General features: G+C 58.8%; 1 protein-coding gene across 6 annotated transcripts in view; it reads left to right on the forward strand.

Annotated features, from left to right (window-relative positions):
- Window positions 1-4,375: 4,375 nt before the first annotated feature.
- The window catches only part of SLCO4A1 (solute carrier organic anion transporter family member 4A1), a 45,337-nt gene continuing 33,018 nt past the window's right edge, over window positions 4,376-16,694 (forward strand). For all 6 annotated transcript variants that reach the window (XM_055104509.1, XM_034947727.3, XM_034947724.2 and 3 more), the window contains exon 1: window positions 4,376-4,533. The gene's annotated coding sequence lies outside the window, so the exon portion shown is untranslated. The remainder of the gene's footprint in view (window positions 4,534-16,694) is intronic.

Consider the following 16,694-nt stretch of genomic DNA (forward strand, 5'->3'; position numbering starts at 1 on the left):
TCACAAGCAGATCACCAGTGAAATTCAGATGACCCTTCTAGAGAGGCTGTGGGCAGCCAAGGCCCCAGGTGTGGACAGGGCTGGTGCTCTCCAGGTGCTGGGGGCCAGCATGTCTCTTCCTGCAGCTCCATGTGCCTTTGCCACGGAGCCACCGGCATTCAGTGGCCTTTTCCCCACTTGGCTGCTATGTGTCCCCTGGAACTCAGGGCACTCCAGGTGTCCTCAGGTCATGTCTCAGAGCTCAGGGCCATCTCGCCAGGCAGGGAAGTCCAGATTCCAATTTTTTCCACCCCACACCTAATCTCTAACAGCAGGCTCTGAACACAGAGGAATTAGTTGGTGGCTTCTAAAGAGAACATGATACCGTCATGTAGCTGCCTGTCCAGACGCTGAAGCCTGTGCTTTCACTGGACCCTAGTGCTTGTGAATGACGGCCTCTGTTCTCCTGGGTCAAAACTTCCTTCACCACCGTCAAGAAGGCCACCCTTTGTCGGCGGGTTAAATGCAGTGTTATTTACATATAGTTTATCTGGGCATCTATAATCCCAGGGCGAGAGCCCACCATCCACCAGCATTTTGGAAGAACGCCTGAGACCTGAGACCTGAGACCTGGTGCAATGGAATCAGATTCCCTGGTAGCTGCTTTTAATGGTGACAGATTCTCTGAAACAGAAAAAGATTGAATTGAGTCTGTCTCCCTGGAGTCGTCCTGCTCTGGGAGATGCAGAGGGAGGGCGGCAGGAGGGAGGACAGTGGGAGGCCTCTGTTGGTCAATTGCTAGGCTGCTGTCACCAGATGGTGGATGGCGTTTGTATAGCACTGGCCAAGGGCCCAGCTCAGCAGGGCCAGAGCCTCAGGTCATGTCGCAGGTGAGCAAAGCAGCGTGGATGGAAGACGAAGATCTTCGTCCCACGGAGGGCTTGCTGTGTGCCCCGCAGGACGCAGATCACCGGGAAGAGCAGGAAGCAGAAGTGCAGGAAAGCCAATGCTGTGCCTGAGGCGTGGCCAGCAAGCCAGGCCCTCCAGCCACACCCTGCTCCAAAGGGGCTCCGACAGGATGGACTGATGATTTCCAAGAGAGAACATGCTTTTTATCATCTATGGAATTTTGCTACCAAAGAGCCTCCCAGCTACCTGTGCCCTTCCCTAACCTGACAATCTTAATTCCCCCATGAAACTCCTCCATCGCGGACATTTGGACAACTCCGGGCTGAGTTTTTCCTAAGGCCACTCTGGCCTTGTGCGTCTCTTCTTTGCTAAGCTGTGTGCCAGCCGCCAGCCCACATCTGGGTTGCACCATGATCCTAACTCCTCACCTGAACATAGCATTTAACAGACTGAAACGTGCCACTCTGGAGCTGGGGACTTCAAGCCACATTTTGCCTGCAGCCCGATCGCCTTCAATCTTTAGCAAAATCCTCTTTCTCATGCAAAACAGTGCAGTCGTAACTTTTTAAATATTTTTTAGAAACTTTCTCTGGAGCCTCCACCACATGGCCGCAGCCTGAGACTTTGAAATAATGAAACAATTAAATGATGTTTTCATCATTTCTGAGACTTGTCCATTATCACGAAGCTGAAATGGCCATTTTTTTATAAGTCAAGGAAGGACAGGCAGTTTCAAATGAGTCGGCTAAGACATACGCCAAATTCATAGAAAATAGAAATGAACTATGACTACAGAATGGAAGCAACCACAGAAATATTAGCAGGGTTTTAAGTATCCTCCCAATCAAGTACTAATAGCTAAGTGAGGTCATTTTTTGGATACCATTCCTGGTCAAAGCTGGGAATGATGTGTGTTCCAGGCTGGACCCTCCAGGCAGAGGCACCGGGATCCCACGCTGTTTCTGGGTTGGCCATTAACCTGCCCCTTGACCTGACAGCGTTTCTCTCTCTTCTCTCTCTACACTTCTCTTCTGATCTTTAGATCGATTTTCCTCCAAGTGACAATGTCCATAAAGAGAGAGGGAGGTGGAAATACAGGCTGTCACATTTCAGCTCTTTGGGGTGCCTCTAAAGATGATGTCAGAGAACAGTAAGTGGCCCACAAATGTGCAGCATCTGTTCCGAGCCTCCTGAAGCCACCCGGACAGGCAGCAGTACGGCCCTGCAAGGCCACGGGGGAGCCAGGGGGTTCTTGCTTTCTTTTTCTTTTAATTATTTCCTCTCAAAAAAGAAAAAAAAAAGAAAAGAAAGAAAAAAAGCCCTGCTGGGATAGAACTTATTGAGTTCAGAATGTTCCAGGGCACATAATCAGGCTGCCCTTGTTCCAAGACACTGCTGTGCTCTGTAGCTGACCCCCGAGTCCTCTAGGGCAAGAGTAAGGACACAGTCGGCTCCCGAAAGCTGGTGCAGATGGACCCCACCATGCAGGGCCTGGAGTTGGGCCAGACCTGCAGACCCCCTTGATGGCCTGCGGCAGGACCCTTCACCTGGGTCAAGGCCTCCTGGCGCTCCTAGGGGCCTCTTGAGGAGCCTGGGCACCAGCATTTGCCTTTAAGGACAGGACTGAGGGCCTGCATTTTGCACGAATGTACCTGAAATGTTTGCTCTGGATTTACCTTTCCAATGGTGCCTATGCAGGAATCCGAAGAATGCCTGGTGGGATCTGAGGCGGGTCTCAGGCCGGGAGCCCTCCACAGGCAGCAATATTTGGCTAGAATTTAATACCATTTTGTTTCTTTTTATCTATTTTTATGGTGACCTCTTTGTGGTAATTGACACTGACTTTTTAAAAAATAAACTTACCCTTTTAATCAAATATGTGAATTGTTTCAAGGAAAAACATTGTGTAAATAATGTTTTCAGGGGGTAGAATCCAGAAGTGAGTTTTGGAAACAGAGTCCAGTCCTGCTTCTGACATTTGAATTGCTTCTCCAGCATCATCACCAGATGGGCTACCTGTGCTCACAAGCCTCTGTAACAGGGAGCTCACCACCTCTCAAAGGCACCTTCTGTCAGGTCTGCCTGGAAATGCTGCTCCCGCAGACTCCGCACCTGAGGCCAGGTCTGCAGCGAAGCTCAGCCCCCTTCCTTCACAGGAGAAATACTTCTGGGTGTGCACCTTCCACTCCTGGCAGGGCCGTGAGCCCCTGTGGCAGTGCCTCACCCTCTGGGAGGGACCCTCTCCATCTGGGAACAATGAGGGTACTTTTTTCTCTTAAAGGGCAGTGTCAGGAATGGAAGCAGATACCCAAAAGCAGTGGGTCTCGCGGCCTCGTGTCTGCTTCCAGAAGTGGAGGGCGGCCTGGGACGGCGGGAGCCCTGAGGACACCACCAGGGGGGTCCCGGGACCTGATACGAGTGGGCAGGAGCCCCAAGCCCTGGAGGAAGGAAAACCATTTCATAAATAACTGCATGGGGTTGTGGGCCTTTTCTCACAAGCCGCAGCACCTCCTTCGTCTCTCCACGGTGAACCCACCCGCCACGCTATGCCACCAGGCCAGGTCCTGCAGCACCGCCTCCGTGGCTAGGACTTCCTCACCAGCCTGGGGTCGTGAGGTGGTCATTTCCCCCCTTACCTGACTTATCTCAGGATTCACACACACACACTTGACTTTCGGAAACTTCTTTTAAATTAATTTCACTGACACTAAAAGGGAAGCTTTGTGGAGTGTGATTGTGGTTATCTGTTAATACTTGGCAACAATTATGAGCCCTGATGTGAGCCAACTTCTTCCGTCTTATCCCCTTTGAGGACGCTCTGTTATCGCCCCCATTTTGCAAACGAGGAAACTGAGGCTCAGAGGCCTGGAGCAATGTGTTCCAGGACTGACGGCAGGAAGCCGGGGTAGGAATTCCAACAGGGAATTCCCTCTGTGGAAGGGAACGTGGCTGGCACCTCCCTGCCTTCCACCCTCAGAGCTAACGTGAAAAAGAAGACGGGGTTATGGAAAAGGCAACAGGCTGGAGATTCCCCGGATTCCCAGGCTAGGGCGCCGGTCTCACCGTGCGCGCAGGTGGGGCGCGTGCCAGAACAGGGCCTGGGGGTCAGGCCGAGACCGGCGGGCACCTTCACCAGGGCCGCCCGTGGCGTTCCCCCAGCCCCTCTGCCGCGGGCCCCACGTGGCCCCGACCCTGCGGCGGCCTTTCGGAAGGGCGGAGCTGAAAAACGGCCGCTTGGCTCCGCTCGGCCCCACAGCGCCCAGGAGCGAATCCCGAGTCCGCTCGGAACCGCCTCGCCGCGTGGCCTGGGGCGGCGTCGCCACCGCGCGTTCTCGGCTTCCCGGCTGCGGCAGCGATGCCGGTCCTTGGAGCTGGAGCGGGGAGTCCGGGAGGCGGCAGCGCTCCGGGGAGAGACGCCCTGGTCCCCCGCCGCGCGTTCCCGCCTCTGTGCCCTGGGGGGGAGGAGGGGGCGGTCGCCGCTGCCATTGGCCGTGGGGGGTGAGGCGGGCCCCGCGCAGGAAACCCCGCCCCTCCCTCTGCGGCGGGGGCAGCCCCAGCGGATGAATGAAGCGGCGCGTGGCTGCCGGGGAGGCCAGAGCGTGGAGCGCTGCGCTGCGCGGCGGCCGGGCCCTCGAGACGGGGACGGTGAGTGCGCGGGGAGCGGGGAGCTGGCGCGGGTGCACAGGGCCCGACCTGCTGGCGTAGGAGCGCGGCAGGTGCCGCCATCGTGGGCGGGGGCTGGAGCGCCGGGGGGATGCGCGCGGGGGCGGGAGGCCTGGGCACCGGCCGAGCGCCCCGAGCCTCTCCGCGGGGGAGGGCAGGACCGAACGGAATCGGAGGCCAAATTCGCGGCTTCCCGCCGCCGGCTGCGCAGGTAGGAGCTCCCGAGTCGCCCGCAGGAGGACCGAGGCGAAGGGGCCCCACGCTGCAGCGGGTGCCGGGGGGAAGCGGGTGAGCAGGGGCTGCGGCCCTGGCAGGGACTGTCGGAGTGGCCGGGGCAGGTGACCTGGGCAGGTGGCCCGGAGCGCGCGCAGGCGCAGGCCCCACAGATCCAGCTGGGGACGAACGCGCCTCCGCGGAGCTCCAGAGTTGCGGAGTCACCCACCTGCGGCGGCCGCTGCTGCCGAGTCAAGGAGGAAACCTTCATGCACGGAAGTTTCTCGGGGGCGGCCGGGCTTTGTTCGCGCCAGAGGCGCTCGAGACATCTCCGGGAGGGGAGCACAGGGCTGGTTTCCAGCAGCGGCGGCGCCCCTTTCCCTGCCCCACCGCGCGACGTCCTGGCCGTGGCTTGGGGGGACCCGGGCGCCCTCCAGGTGCAGGCAGAGGTTCGGGTGCCCTCGCGTTGCTGATGGGCTCCCCTGACCAGGGAGGATGGAAAGGAAGGAGCAGGCAGGCTTAGCTGCCCTAGACCGGCCCTAGACCGGGAACCTGGAAGCAGATCTGACTTCCACTTCCAAGGGAGAAACCGCCTCCCGCATTGGCGCCCCGAGGGGAGAGAGAAGCCCAGCTAGGTTTCCGCGTGGTCTGCATGGTTGGTGAACCCTCAGGCTGGGGGGTGCCCCGCTTGGCGTGCAAGGCCCTCTTTGGAGCTGCCGTGGGACCTGGCTATGCGTCCTGTTTCTGTCTGGAGGCGGCTGGAACGCGGTAGTTTTCCACATCGATGCAACCAGCTTGTCAGCTGCTGCTCCTCAGCTGTGGTTTTTGGAACTTGGGTTACCTCCATCTAATCAGAAACTGGCTCTGCGGAGCCCGGTGTCAGCGACGTTTTCATTCCCAGCAGCGGGAGCAAATGGATCTCAGAGGACAGCTCCTTGGTCTTAGCCAGCTCCGCTTGTGAATCTGGTAATAATGACGAGGACAGTGACAGCAGGGGCTAGGTGTTGAGTGCTGGAATGTGCCGGGCATGGTACCCCTGCTTTGAGCATCGTCTCATTCAGTCCCTAGCAACCCCACGAGGTGGCCATTATCACTCCCACTTTATAGATGAGTAAACTGAGGCACCAAGAGGTTAAGTGATTGACTCTAGGCCACACAGCTTGTAAGTGCTGAAGAGGTCTGACTCCAGGTTTGTCTGATCCAGGCTTGGGCTCCTGTTTTACGACTCTGTTCTTAAAGAGGCAAAAGGCAACTGCGGGGTCAGGCCGGAGACCCAGAGCAGCGTCCCAAGAGCTGGGCCTGCGGTTACTGGGCCAGAGTGTCTGTTCTGGGTTGTCAGTGATCGCAGGACACCAGTAGGATGTCGCTCGGGCCGAGACCACACAGCCCGACCTTGCTCTGTGCTGCTGGAGGGAGCCAGGGCAGAGGCCGGCCACTCGGTGAGACCTGGACGCTGACCACAGCCAGGCTGCCCTGACCGCCCTCGGCAGGCTGTGTCCTGCCTTCCTGCTGGGCAAGGTCAGCAGGTGGTGCCTGGAAAATTCTTCATGAGGGAGCTTCCCTCCCGAGTGGCCGTGACCTAATCTGTAGCTCACTGGGTGTGGCCCCTAAAGCAGGTGCTGGGCAAGTCCCTCCCATGGTGGAGAGCTGGCTGGGCATGTGGCAGGCAGGGCAGGCTGGGCCAGGTGAAGGGTGGCCAGGTGGATGGACATGCTCTCCTTGCTAGACTAAGCCCAGAGAGGCCGGCTCTCCTCGGGGCTCTGATGGGCCCCTTGGCTTGACCAAGCCCCATTGCAGTTTTGGCTCCAGGTCGGTCTGACTTCCAAATGGCAAAGTTTTTCTCAGCCCATTGTAGAATGAAAAGTTAACTCATCGAGCTTAGTATTGTGCCTACAAGGTCTTCGATCCGGATGTCTCCATGAGTGTTAATCCATTTCTGGGGTGGGTACTGCTGAGCCAATATACATTCCTGGCTTCCTGGACTCGTCCACTGGAACGTGTTGGGTCCTGGCGCTTTCCCCGGTGGATGGTTGTAGGTGGTCAGAGATGAGCCACAGAAAAGCCAACGTGCAGCCTGGTGCTGGGGGCAGGAGGGAGCGGGGCCCTCGGAGCTCCAGGAGAGAGCCATGCCAGGCCAGCCCTCCTGCTTCCTCAAGCGGGCTGTGGACAGAGGCCACAAAACGTTCCCTCACGAGCCACATGACTGCCTCATTCTCAAGTGGCAAGGTGCACACTGTTGGCTTTTGGACAAGGACATGGGACAGTCCTCAGGCCTTGCTGTTACCTTCGTTCTGGGACATGGACCACTGTCTGGCCCCCCAGCGAGCTTGCTAAGTGTTAGCTGACTTCAGGCAGGATCTGGGTCTTGCCCACTTGTTGGAATGGGCACGTGGGGATTGTACCCCTTGAACAGGGAGGGAGGTGCCAGTAACTCACATGCTAGGTTAACAGGTTCTGGGTGACTCTGAGCCTTGGCCCTGCCAGGGGTGTGGGGAGGAAACTGGCCTTGCTGCTGGGACAACAGACTCTGGGCGTGTCCTCCTGTGGGCCTCTGCAGAGGAAGCAGACTGGGACTACAAAGAACAATCTGGTCCTGGGGACCCTGCTGCCTTCTCTGGCCCCTGCTGGCCCTTCAGGCTACGGTGAGGGTGAGGGTGCGGGTGAGGATGAGGGTGCCAGTGCGGGTGAGGACCCACCCACACCCGCACCCTCATCCTCATCCTCACCCGCACCCTCACCCTCAGTCCTCAGACACTGGGGTCTCCGGCTGTCTCCAACCCTTCAGTTCTTTTCAGTAGCCTCCTTCCCACCAGCATCACACAGAATTAGACCCTGGGACTACATTCCTGGCGGAAGGTGACTGCTTTTTCAAACCACGTGCCTTCTGCAGAAGCCGCTCCCCACGTAGCCCAAGCGTAGGGTGAGACTTGGCACCAGTGGCTGGGGTCGCTTTTGGGTGCCAGAGAGCCCAGATTCCTCTCCCTCCCACGCGCAGCCAGGCCCTTCCTGCCCACGGACCTTGCCTTTTCTTGGTGGTTTTTCTAATCTGGCAAGCCTTGGGGGGCACCTGAGGCATCGCCCCTCTGGCCCAAGCCGCAGGGAGAGCTTGCGATGCTTTGGGTGGCGTGTGTCGTCCAGTCTGCCCCAGGCTCACTTGGGGCCCTTGCATTTGCCACTGGACTCTGCCTTTCGGGAGGCGCTGTGGACCTGAGATGTGGACCCATGGGCCTAGGAGGCCACCTGGGAGGAGAGTGGCCCAGCTGTGCCAGGCAGGTTCCTCATCTGGACAGAACCCGCTCCCTGCAGCCTCTCAAGCCCCCCGAGGGCCCTTCTGGGTCTTGTCTCTCCCACACGTTGGGGGTCAGGTTTGAGCCCCTTTGCTGGCGGACCTCTGAGCTGCCCGCCCTTCCCTCCCACCACCCGCCCTGCCTCCTGTGGTGCACAGGGCTCTCCTGGAGGAGGGAGGTCCTGGGCATCCCCCGCCTCCTCACCTTCACCCTCAGGAGTCCCAGAGCCCTGGCTGCTCTGCACAGCAGGCTGGGAAGCAGGCCCTGTGCCCAAGGACTAGCCTGAGAACTGGGGAGGTCCTTTCCCCTTCCCCAGAGGACAAGGAGAGCCGTGAACACCACGGGTCTGTAAGGGCCCTCCCACATGCAGGAAAACATGAGTTGTGGCATCACTTACGCCTTCACTCACCAGTAGCCGAGGCACAGTGGGGGTCCTGAGCATGGGCAGGGCAAGCCACTTCCACCCCAGCCGTGGAAGGAGGCTGAGGAGGCCAGGGCAGCAGTGGGGACCTGCGGCAGGCAGGGCCTGCAGGGCTCCGGGGCCGGACAGGGTGGGTTTCCATTCTGAGTCTGTTTCCCATGAACTCCAGTGCTGACTGGGCCCACTTTGAGTAGGACGCTCAGTGGCTCATTCTCATTCTCATGATGTCTCTGTTATGGGTGGAAACTGAGGTAGAGAGAGGCCCGTGACCTGCGTGGCTTGGAGCCAGCCTCCGTCTTCTTCTCAAACATGCCCTTGAATGGCAGGAGAGTTTTCAGTTCCATGGATGGGATGATGAGTCGGAAGGAAGAGTAAACCTGCACACACCCGTGGCTTCACCCGTCCTCCCCACGCTCCCAGGTTCAGTGGGTGGAGACTGGGTGCAAGCCGGTTGAGGGACAGGTCCTTCTGGGCTGGCCCTGCTGCCGCACCCTGGCTCCCTCTTGCTCAGACAGTCCTTCATTGTCGGCCCCATACAAAGCAATGGCTTCCTGCCTGCTCGCCTGTGCGAGGTCACCAGGTATGCAAATTGGGGTGTACCAGGCACAGCTGAGGCCCCCGTATGCTGATCCCAGAGTCTGTGCCTCAAGCTAAAGAAGTGAAAGCTCCTTTCATTTATTCATCCAGCTTGAGGAAGAGACCCTGGGGTGAATGTGGAGATAGAGGAGAGAGTCCCAGGTGTCTTGGGGGGCTGGTGTGGCAGGGGAGGCAGCCGAGGATGGTGTGGGGAGCAGGCAGGTACTCAGGGCGGGGCTGGGTGCAGGGCAGGCATGTGGCTGTGGCTGGCAGCCTCAGAGCCATCAGGTGCCAAGAGGAGGGACTCGGCTTTGCCAGGCGGTGCCTGGGCTGGAATCTGAAGAGAAAGGAGAACCGAGACCCTATGGTCCTGCCTGGCCTCCAAATTCTGAGTGGGGCCTGGAAGCCGGGACTGGGACATCCCCTAATGTGGAGGGGTGCTACCCACCCAGCCCAGCTCCAGGCCTCCCTGGGGACATTTGCTGGGCCACAGTAGGTCAGCCAGGCCAGGCCCAGGGGCTGGCAAGCTTAAAATACGTTTCTCAGAGATCCTGCATCCTTTCCACGCACTGCGCTGAGAGCGCTTTGCAGGGAGCCAGGCTGGGAAGTAAGTGCATGGGGCCTAGGGAAGTAGGTGGGCTTCTAGAAGTGGCACAGGCCGGGCTGTGTCAGCTGCCCACACACGGGGATACAGGCTGGCACCCCAGTTCCCACAGGCCGGGCTGTGTCAGCTGCCCACACACGGGGATACAGGCTGGCACCCCAGTTCCCACAGGCCGGGCTGTGTCAGCTGCCCACACACGGGGATACAGGCTGGCACCCCAGTTCCCACAGGCCGGGCTGTGTCAGCCACCCGCACGTGGCCACTAGCTCCTCCCAGGCCACTGTCCTGGCTTGAGAGGAGGGGGAGGGAGAGGTCAGCCGGATTCGCCTCTAAAGGACCCAGCAGAGGAGTCAGGGCCTCCTATCCCGGAGATGCAGCTGACTGACCAGGCCAGCATGAGGAAATCGGAAGAGAACTCTGGCCCCCGTGGCCTCCTCCTAAAATAGCGGGCACTGACCCATACACAGGTGCACACGCACGCGTACACCCTCCCCAGGCCTGCCCCCAGCCGGAGGCTCCAGGGACACATTATCCCCCGGCTGATCGCCTTGGCCTAATTCACACCCTGGCTGCCAAGGCCTCTGGCGGCAACATCCCCCCTTCCTCCCCTGCGGGGTTGTTGTGGGTTAGAGCAGGGACAGGGCCTGAGGGGGCTAAGCTCCCAGGGAAAGGGCAGCTGGCTCTCTCGATGCACCGGAGGGGCAGTGTGGTTTGTGTTTCTCTCGGGCTGAGAGCCACCTAAGGCTCCGCCTCAGATGTTCTCCCGTGGACAGAGGCATCAGGGCAGTGGGGAAAGGATGGGCCGAGAGGTGAGTGGGTGCCCTGGGGCAGGGCAGCCACAGGGGGCCTGAAGTGGCTCACAGGCGGGGCCACCAGTCAGGGCTCCGGGCCTGGGCACATGGGCAGGCTCTGCTTCCAGGGGCTCCTTCCCACCTGCCGGCTGCATGGGAGCCGTGTGGCCAGAGCCCCAGGGGAGACCTTGTCCCTCATTCTGGAGCAGCCGTCAGGAGTACAAGGCCATGGGAGAGGGCCCTACTCCATGGAGGTGATGGACCCTCCTCCCGTGATGGGGCAGATTTCAGTAACTGTGTGTGCACAGGAGAGCTCAGCTGGTTCAGGCCTCCAGAAGGTTCCCGGGCGGCGATGGTGGTGGTGTGCTGTCAGAGCCTTCTCCCGGAGCCTGGCTCCCAGGGCCTTGGCTGATGACTGGAATTCACTCCAGGCTCCGGGCCTCTTGTCCCCACCGGCCAGGCGGTTCTGATTCGCAGCCATGGGCAGCTTTTGCACCCAGCTCTCGAGTGACCGCCCCTGGGCTCCTCGTGGGTGCGACTGTGTCCTGGGAGTCCCTGAAGCCCAGGTTTCCCACATAGCAGGCGTTAGGAAGTCGGTACCAAAGCATGGAAGGACTGGCTTGTATTAGTCTGAGTTATCCAGAGAAACACAACCAACAGGATAGGTGGAAAGAGATTTATCCTGAAGACCTGGCTCAAGCACTTATGGAAGGGGCAAGTCCCGAGACCTGTCGCTGGCAAGCTGGAGGCCCAGGAGAGCTGATGGTTTCGGTCCAGTCTGAGTCTGAAGGCCCAAGAACCAGAGAAATGCTGCTGCAGGTTCCAGCCTGAAGGCTGAAGACCCAAGAAGAGCTGGTATTGCAGTCCAAGCCCAAAGGCAGGAAAAGACTGAGGTCCCAGCTGCAGCCGTCACAGGAGGAGGCCCTGTCACTCAGCCTTTGGCTCTATGTAGGCCCCCAACTGATTGGACGAGGCCCACCACCCTGGGGAGGGCCACCCTTCACATGCTAATCTCACCTGGAAACACCCACAGCACACCCAGAACGATGCTTGGCGAAATGTCTAGGCACCCAAGGCCCACTCAGGTTGACACATGAAATTCGCTATCACAGTGCTCTTGGCCCTGACCCTGAGACCATTGCACATAGCGTCAGAGGCTGTAGAGTGGGCCCTGCAGAGGCCAGGAAGCAGATGTCCTGGTGTTAGATGCAGTCAGGGTGTTCAGATGAGGATGACAGTGGACTCGACCTGGGATGCTGACAGGAGCCAGGGTGGCCTGGGGGCTGGCCGCTGGCCTGTCCTTCACAGGGGGTGCAGTCTCCTGCACCCCATGGCTGTTCCATCCCTGCCCCGGGTCTCCCACCCCCTCCTCTGCCATGTGGCTGCCACTGCCCGGCCTTCCACAACTGCCTTTCAGCCTCACCCCATCTGCAGACTCCTCATTGGCAGCACTGGGGTTCACCTGCATCTGGCCTCATCAGCGGGTGCAGTCTTATCTGCGTATAAACCAGCCCACCCCATGCAGCCAGCTTGGGATGAGAGGACGGTCATGGGGTCCCCGTGGCCCTTGGAGGGAGGCCTTTGGAAGAGGCAGGTCCTTTGAATTTGGTCTGGGGTCAAGGCTGCCTGCAGCTCCCTCCCCAGCTCCGTAGTGGGGGCTGTATCCATGCATCAGAAGAAGCCGCTGCCTTTTCCGGGGGAAGCTGAGGGTGTGGCTCTGGGATGAGGATGAGGCTCCATCCCTCACTGTTGCAGGGACCAGCTTGGGAAGCTGACGCACCTTTTTGTCAAAACCAATTCCAAGTGGAAAGAAACTATAGGCAGGTGTGCATGTGTACACACACCTACACAGACGTGCACACACAGGATGCCAGAAAGAAGAATCAAAAGGACAGGCCTCCCTTCTTCCCCAAGCCCAGCTGCAATGTCCTGTTCCCCTTGGTGGGGCCAGTCCAGGGGCCAGGCAGCCTCTACGTGGGGCTGCCATGAGGCCATTCCAGCCCCTGAAACTCCCCTGCCCCACCCCACACCAGCTTATCCATAATGGGCCTGAGACCAAAAAACCAAAGGTGTGGGCCGCCGAGCTGCCCGCCTTAACGCGGACCAGACATCGTTACTCCAGTCTCCATTAGCAGTGAACGCAGAGGCGACGTTCACCTTCTCACTGAGCCATGAGTGCATCTGCCTTGGCCATCTCGGAAGCTAGCAGATCGCAGAAGGAAAGCAACATGTGAGTGGCGCAGGTGGTCCTCATGGGCCCCAGCAGCATTTGTCATTGATGGAACTGATGACCGAGACCAGGACGGGGGCGCTGGCTGCCTCCACCAAGCATGCGTCTGGCTGTCCACATTGCTGGACTCGGCCGCTGCGGCTAAGATGCTTTCATGTCCCACGTTGGGCTGGTTTTCGTGGCAAACGTTAGCCCTGAAATGTAAGTCCTGCACCGCACGTTCAGCAAGGACTCCCTCAGGTCCGGGCCAAGCCTTGACATACATGCTGGGCACCCACTTCTCCAGGCAGAGTTCTCATCCCTCTGGCTCACCAACTCAGAACGGCACGCTCAGTAAATGCCAGTGCTTAGGACGTATCCATGTGAGGTCTTGGTACAATCCTGGAAACTTCCTTTGGAAAATGCATGAATGTGGGACCCTCCTCATCGCCCTGAGAGTCCAGAGTGTTGCCTGCCCAGCGTCACTCAACAACCCGTCTGTCCCCTGGATGGCAGGAGCCAGGCCAGATGCCCCATCATAGCCAGCTTTTGTATTTGCTCCTGTTGTCCTTTAGCCCCTGAGTCATGGAAGGCCCACCCTCCCCTTTCCAATCTAGACACCACTGTTTAGTGGGGAAACGGCCTCCCAGAGAAGATTTCCAGCTTCAGAAGAGAACCCGGAGCTGAAACTCTTGGGCATGATGAAGATGGAATGGGTACTGTCACACACATGCTGCTTGCGTGAGATTCAGATAAGGGAGGCTGGCCCGAAGCCAGGTCGCTGCTGGATCTCAGAAAGACGTCAGAACCAGGCCCCAACGGAAGCCCGTGGAGGTGCACAGCTGGTGAGCTGAGTGGTGCCACGTAATTCTCATCATCTGCGGCCGTCTGATGGGCATCTGTCGGAAGCCACATGGCTAATATTTAAAAGAGGATTTTAAATTTGCTGATTTAAATGTGCATAATAGGTAACTTTCGGCTGAGCTTTACATATTTATGTCAGAGCTTTTAATTCAGGTAAAACAGCCTTCAGCTTGGAGCTGTTTGGACACCTACAACTACCTGTTCTTTCTCAGTTGTGGCTTTCATTTTCAAGAAGGAAGTCCTTCTGTTTCTCTGTGGCCATTGCTGGTCACGAAACTTAGCAATCTGGCTTCCTCTCAAAGCTATGCAGACGGGATCCTCCCCCTTCCCCCTTACCTGCTTTGGCCCCAGCGTCTGGTCCTGAGGCCAGGGCTGAACAAACTGCCTGTATGAGGCAAGCCCAGTGCCCGGGCATTGAGTGGGTGTTTCACGGCAGCCAGCGTCTTGGTTCGCAATGGTTTACGTGGGCTTGCCCACCACTGAGCATCCCAGGGACCCCATCAGATCCTTTGCAGAAGTGCTGCCGAATCCGACCCACTCCCCCTGCCCCCGCCTCCCCCACCCTGCCCCGCCCCGCACCCCCCACCCCCGCTCGGCCCCCCTCCCCGTGCCAGCACGTGCAGCTAGGCGGAACCTCTGAGCACTCTCCCTCCTGCGTCAGGCTGTTCCTTGGCCCTGTTGAGGCTCCTTCCCTTCATGTTCTGGCCCAGCCCGGAAATGAGGTCAAGTTTCTGCTATTTATGTGTGTGCGTGTGCACGTGTTTGTGTGTGTGGGTGGACCTTGACCTCCAGGCAGTCCTCAGGGTACTTCTTGGCTCTGTGTTCCTGCACTAAGAAAAACAATGCGAGGGAAACACACCCAAAGGCTGCCTGGGGAGTCTGCGTGGCTCTGAGCCTGGCCTGTCTTCCTCCAGGCCTCTGAGGTTGCTTTCTGTTTCGGCGGCTGGTGGAGATCCTCCAGGCTGCTGAGCGGCAGAGCCCTTGCGCCTCCGTCAGTCCCGCCCTGGGGCTCTTGCTCCTCCGTCTTTTCCGCTGACTCCTGGCATTCGAGTTCTTGTGTTACACATGCTCCTGGGACGTCATCCTTGTGACAGCTCGCTTCAGTAGAAAGCCTGTGGCTCGTGGGTGGCCGTGGGTGGCTCTCTGCCCCTCGGGGAGGCGTGGAGCATTGCTCTTACAATACGAAAGTCTCTCCTTCCACGCACACTCCCTTTCTGACACAGCAGGTCCCAAACCAGCCTGGCCTGCCAGCTCGTGGATAGGTGTTGGCATTGTAAATAAACCCCCGGGTGTGGCCGCGGGCACCCAGGGAGCAGGCCCCAGGCATGACTGCTGTGGAATCTCTGCTGTCCGAGGCCTCCAAATACGGCCTCAAACAGCCTCCCGGCAGTGTCCAAGGTCAACAGCGGCTGCACGTGAGTGTCACACGAGTGTGCACGGCTCTTTCAATAGGTGTCAGAAGGCAGCTGTGACGCAGACGCTCGGCTCTGGGGCCAGACTGCAGGGGCTGCATCCTCACTGCCACCGGCGGGCTGTGTGGCCTCGAGCAAATGACTGACCCCCCCGGGCCTTCTTCCCCTACTGTGAGGCCTGGGATGGTGCCTGGTACACAGCTGGTGCTCAGTGTGCACAGCGGGTGTTAGCACCCTGCCACCCAGCGGGATTCTTCACAGCAGCTGCCCGCCTTCGTCCCAAGGAGCCTGGGGCTGAGGCATCCATTCGCTGAGAGGGCGAGACCTCCGATTCCACAGAGGAGCCCTGTGGGGACCGCGCTTCGGCGGAGGACGTGGCGGGAGGACCCAGAGCCCAGCTATGGGGGCTCAATCCTGAGATCCGTGTGGCCTTGGGGAAGGGGTGCTGGTACCGCCAGATCTCTCCAGACGTAAAACAAGCCTTGCCTGGACCTGGGGGAGATCCCATGGCCTGCTCCCGGCCTGACCATGCTGGGCCCGGTTTATCTGCCTTCACAGATGAAGTTGCCCCTTTATTAAAAAACAAAACAAAACAAAAAAAGCCAGCAATTTGTCATCCCCAAATGCTGTAGTGTCCGTCAGCATAGGCCTGTCCCAGGGCTGGTTCTCACTGAGGCCCCTGTGTCCCCTTGCAGCCCCATGTCGGATCACCGGCTGCGCCTCCGCTCCCACCCGCCACGCTGACCTTAGAGTTTGTGTGTATGTTAAGCTCTAACTCTGCCTCAACCCCAAGGTCATCTCTCTGGGCCCTCCTCAGGCCTCTGTCATCTCCCAAATTCGGGGGCACATGTGACACCTGTTCGCCTCCGTGGGGGCTGCTGTAAGAAATGACCACACACCAAAGGGCTTAAAAAATAGTTTATTCCCAACCAAACACTGCATGTTCTCACTCATAGGTGGAAATTGAACAATGAGAACGCTTGGACACAGGGCAGGGAACGTCACACACCGGGGCCTGCCATGGGGTGGGGGGAGGGGGGAAGGATAGCATTAGGAGATAAACCTAATGTAATTGACGAGTTAATGGGTGCAGCACACCAACATGGCACATGTATACATATGTAACAAACCTGCACGTTGTGCACATGTACCCTAGAACTTAAAGTATAATAATAAAAAAAATAGTTTATTCCCCCCAGCTCCGGAGGCCAGGAACCCAAAGTCCACACAGGCTGTGCTCCCCCTGGGGCTCTGAGGAGGGTCCTTCCTGCCCCCAGTGGCTCCCGGGGCTCCAGGTGGTCCTGGGAGCGCCACGCCTGTCTCTGTCTCTGTCTGCAGGTGGCCTTCTCTGTGTCATCTTCTCCTCTAAAAATGCACCTGTCACCGGGTTTAGGGCCCACCGTAATCCAGGGTGATCTCTTCTCAGATCACTCGTCACATCTGCAAAGACGCTTTTTCCAAATAAGGTCACGCGCTCAGGTCCCAGGTGAACGTGACTGCCCGGGGAACACGGGGGGCACCGGTCCACCCACCCCAGCCCCAGCGAGCAGACTCTGTAAGGAGCTGCCAGGAGGATCCTGGGGCATCACCCAGCCCAGGTCCCCATGGGACTGCCTGCTGTCCCTGCGTCTCCGTGCATCTCTGCGCGTCGCCGGCTGTGGCTGGAAGGAGACCCCAAGGCCGGATACTTAGGGCTTCGGACTCTGCAGAGCCCTGAGCACGGCTGATGTGGCCCCGGCCTCAGCCTGATGTCAGTGGGCAGCATT

The sequence above is a fragment of the Pan paniscus genome, chromosome 21 (assembly GCF_029289425.2).
Source record: "Pan paniscus chromosome 21, NHGRI_mPanPan1-v2.0_pri, whole genome shotgun sequence".
Lineage (NCBI taxonomy): Eukaryota > Metazoa > Chordata > Mammalia > Primates > Hominidae > Pan > Pan paniscus.